Consider the following 5,000-nt stretch of genomic DNA (forward strand, 5'->3'; position numbering starts at 1 on the left):
TAGACACTAATATAGAACAGAGTCATACACTAATATAGAACAGAGTCATAGACACTAATATAGAACAGAGTCATAGACACTAATATAGAACAGAGTCATAGACACTAATATAGAAAACCTTTCAGTTAATAGCTGAGTCATAGACACCAATATACTACATTAGGTCATCTTATTGTGTACGTCCCAAATGACACCCGATTCCCTACATAGTGCACTACTTTTAACCACAGCCATATGGACCCTGGGCAAAAGTAGTGCACTATGTAGGGAATAGGGTGCCATTTGGGACAACTTTCCTGTAAAGTCCCTGTTATAAGACAGACACTTACCAGGCTTCTTCTTGGCCACTTGTTGAACCTGGATCCTCTCTAGTTCAGCCAGACAAGCGGGCTCTGAGGAAGACAACAGAGAAGTGATGTCGGGAAAAGCATTTCAACCGTTCTATTCTAAATGGAATTTCAATCAATCGTTTTCATAATCACACTTTTCTCCTGTATTGATTGGTTTAGTAAATCTTGTATTTCATTTTTTTATACTCTTATTGATTATCAACTAAGTGCTGAGTGAACTAGTATAATGGATGCCTTTGGATGAGAGAGAGAGTAAGAAAGAGAGAAAGAAAGAGAGACAGAGAAAGAGACAGAGAAAGAGAGAGAGAGAAAGAGAGACAGAGAAAGACAGACAGAGAAAGAGAGACAGAGAAAGAGAGACAGATACAGAGAGAGAGAGAAAGAGAGACAGAGAAAGACAGACAGAGAGAGAGAGAGAGAAAGAGAGACAGAGAGTCAGTCCGTCAGTCAGTAACACACATCCCCAGAAGCAGAGGCAACACTATTGGTGATGTATTTATACAGCAGTGGATCTCAGCAGTCTAACAGCCTTAAGATTAAATAGATAGATTTTAAAAACTTGTCAGGGATAGCACAATACGGTCAGGACTTATTTCCATTGTGGTCCCTTAAACCCCAGATTGGTCACACACTCACTTTCCCTCCAGAAGCAGAACCCAGGGTCAGCCAGTCAGTCAGCCAGTCAGCCAGTCAGTCAGTCAGCCAGTCAGTCAGCCAGTCAGTGCCAGTCTGTCATCCAGTCAGCCAGCTCAGGCCAGTCAGTCAGTCACCCATCAGATTCAGCCATAACACTCACTGTTCCCTCACAAAACAAACCTGGGCAGTCAGTCAGCCAGTCAGCCAGTCAGCCAGTCAGTCAGCCAGTCAGCCAGTCAGTCAGCCAGTCAGTCAGTCAGCCAGCCAGTCTGTCATCCAGTCAGCCAGTCAGCCAGTCAGCCAGTCAGCCAGTCAGTCAGTCAGCCAGTCAGTCAGCCAGTAACACTCACTTTCCCTCCAGAAGCAGAGGCACCACTCTGCGGTGGATACCCTCCCGTCCTTGTAGCCGTCACAGGAGTTGAAGAAGGGCCGGATGCACACCTCATACTTGTCCAGGTTGATAGCTGCCAGCTCGGCCTGAATTAAAATGTAGTTTATTTTATTTGGGGTAAAAAAAATAACACATCATGTACTGTATGTGTAAAACGAGATGAACATCTGATCCCAGAAAGATAACACCTGAGAGTATTCATTAAAACACTTGTTTTCAAAGTGGTCCTCCATGGTAAAACAAATAAAAGGATTAACAGACAAGACAAAGTTACCTGGTCCAGATACAGATCAGTATTAGTATCCAGTTTAGAGAACATCCAGCCTATGGAATCCTTACAGCTGGCCACCAGGCTCTTGTCCAGGACTGAGGATAGAAAACATAATTATACATGTTATTTACTAGATCTCTTTCAAGACACATCAAATCAAAGTGCAGGTCAAATCAAATCCCAGTTCAATTAAAAATCAATCAAAACAAGGACCAAGTGACACCAAATGTGATTAGTTTAGTTAGATAGATAGTTAGTTAGTTAGTTAGATTAGTTTATGGAACCCAGGACTCCCTGGAAAACAGAATGATACTGAGTGGACTATTCTGGCTCAACACATACCAGGAAATGACTTGATTGTGAATGTGATTCACTTCACTTCTCCTCTTCCTGCCTACTGCAACATAATGCATATTTTAAAGGAGGCCTTCACAGGGTGCCTGCTATCTCTGTCTAGACGGGAGGGCTGAGAATGACAGAGTGGATGTATGAATGTTTATGTGTCTATCCTTTATTATACTGGCCAGTCTCATAATCCATATTTCATCAACTTACAGTTCTATGTTTCACCCTGATCCGTTATTCTCAGTAGTTGTGTGAATGGGAGTTATGTGATGTCATGTTGCTGTGATGTCATGTTGCTGTGATGTCATGTTGCTGTGATGTCATGCTGCTGTGATGCCATGTTGCTGTGATGCCATGTTGTTGTGATGTCATGTTGCTGTGATGTCATGCTGCCGTGATGTCATGTTGCCGTGATGTCATGTTGCCGTGATGTCATGTTGCTTTGATGTCATGTTGCTGTGATGTCATGTTGCTGTGATGTCATTGTGCTGTGATGTCATGTGCTTATGCCTTTTTTGTGCATTGTATATGTGCTATTGTTGTGTTTGTGATTGTCATGTTTGCTGTACTGTCATGTTGCTGTGATGTCATGTTTGCCGTGATGTCATGTGGCTGTGATTCAATGTTGCCGTGATGTATGTTGCCGTGATGTCATGTTGCTGTGATGTCATGTTGCTGTGATGTCATGGTTGCCGTGATGTCAATTGTTGTGCGTCATGTTTGTTGTGATGTCGCGTGTTCTCTCTTATTCCTGTCCTCTCCTCCCTCTATCTCTGATCCCAGGTGATGAGCTGCACCTGTGACAGAGGAGATGCTATGGGGCGGGGCTTCAGGCCCTCCTGATAACATTCTGAGAGGTGGTCTCTCTGAGGAGGACATGTAGGAAGCAATATTAAATCTCTCCTTTACCTTTCGCATGATACAACGTGGTCCTGATTTAATTCAATACGGTCCAGGCGAGGTCTGTCTGTGACACTGATGACTCTCAAAACATTGCAACTCAGCAGGAATGTGCTACTTTTGTGTATAGCTCTTTATTGGGTGAAGATTTCAGTTACGGACTGTCAAAAACTGAGATGTCAGCTGTGAATCAGAGCATAAAGGAGTGGACTGGACGAGAGGAGAGAGAGGAAAGAGAGATGAGAGAGAGGAGAGGAATGAGAGACGAGAGTAAGAGGAGAGAGGAGAGGGAAGAGTAGAGAGAATGAGAGAGAATAGAGAGTAACGAGACAGAGAGAGAGAGAGGAGAGAGAGAGAGGAGAGAGAGAGAGAGAGAGAGAAGAAGAGAGAGATGGAGAAAGAGAGACAGAGGCGGTGCAGCTCCGGGGGACACACAACACACTCACCTGAGGCGGCCAGGTCCAGGCTTGCCTGAGTTGTTCTGCTTGGCGTTTCCATGGAGCAGTTGGAACCAGTCTCTGAGGCGGTCTCCAAGGTCTGCCAGGTCCTGCCAGTACAGCTCTCTGCTGAGGGAAGGAAAGGCCCACAGCTCATAACATAACATGTATATCATCGCTTACCATACAGTAGCAAGGTCTGAATGAGACCACAATACCAACAGTAGGACAGGTCTCATTGAGTCCACAACTACCATACAGTAGGACAGGTCTCACTGAGTACACAACTTACCATACAGTAGGACAGGTCTGCACTGGAAGACCACAACTACCATTACAGTAAGGACGGTCTCACTGAGTCTACAACTACCATACAGTAGGACAGTCTATTGAGTCCACAACTACCATACAGTAGGACAGTCTGACTGAGCCACACTACATACAGTAGGACAGGTTCACTGAGTCCACAACTACCATACAGTAGGACAGGTCTCATTGAGTCCACAACTATCATACAGTAGGACAGGTCTCACTGAGTCCACAACTACCATACAGTAGGGACAGGTCTCACTGAGTACACAACTTCACCATAACAGTAGAACAGGGTCTCACTGAGTCCACAACTAACCATACAGTAGACAGGTCGACTGAGTCCACAACTACCATACAGTAGACAGTCTCACTGAGTCCACAACTACCAACAGTAGGACAGGTCTCCACTGAGTCCACAACTACTCATTCACTATCTCAATAAATTATATCACACAGTATTTGCAATAATCAACACATTATCCCCAGTAACACAATGATCTAGCCAGCTAATGTAGACGTCAACAACCTGCTGTACCAGTAGACACTGAGATAAGAGAAAACTGTTTGAATCTACTGGCATTTCCACACGACCAGGAGTCACGACAATCAATGTTGTGTCTGGATATCATGATATATGTCCACTCTAAATAACGAATGGCATCATGACTATTTCACTCACAGTAGAGGGAGACTTTCTATCAGACGACTGCTAGCCTACCTGCTAACCCCAGTCTTCAGATCGACTGTATTGATTCAACGAGAGACAGCTGCTGTATGAGGAAGTGGTGAGGGAGGGAAAGGGTATCTCTTCCCACGGAATAACGCATCAATTAGGCTTCAGTCAAATCAACATCACGAAACAGCTACGTTAATAGATGTCTCCGTTGGCAGCTAGCTAACACAGGCCGCTGTCTGACAAACAGCTAGAGACCTTGACACACAGAGGACCTGACAGAACAACACACTCTGACAGAACAACACACACTGACAGATAACACACATGACAAACAACAACACTAACAGAACACAACACACTGACAGAAAACACACACCTGACCAACAACACACCACTGACAGACAACACACACTGACAGAACAACACACCCTACAGAACAAACCACCCTGAAGAACACACATCCTGACAGAACAAACAACACACTCGAACAGAACAACACACACACTGACAAACAACAACACACTGACCAGAACAACACACCCATGAACAGAACAACACACACCCCTGACAGGAACACACACCCTGACAGAACAACACACACTGACAGAACAACAACACACCCTGACAGAAAACACACACTGACAGAACAACAACCACACCCTGACAGACAACACACACCCTG

General features: G+C 44.6%; 1 pseudogene; it reads right to left on the reverse strand.

Annotated features, from left to right (window-relative positions):
• LOC112078056 (testican-2-like) overlaps positions 1-5,000 on the reverse strand; it is a 37,038-nt pseudogene that overhangs the window by 1,620 nt on the left and 30,418 nt on the right.

This window comes from Salvelinus sp. IW2-2015, unplaced genomic scaffold, assembly GCF_002910315.2.
Source record: "Salvelinus sp. IW2-2015 unplaced genomic scaffold, ASM291031v2 Un_scaffold5202, whole genome shotgun sequence".
Lineage (NCBI taxonomy): Eukaryota > Metazoa > Chordata > Actinopteri > Salmoniformes > Salmonidae > Salvelinus > Salvelinus sp. IW2-2015.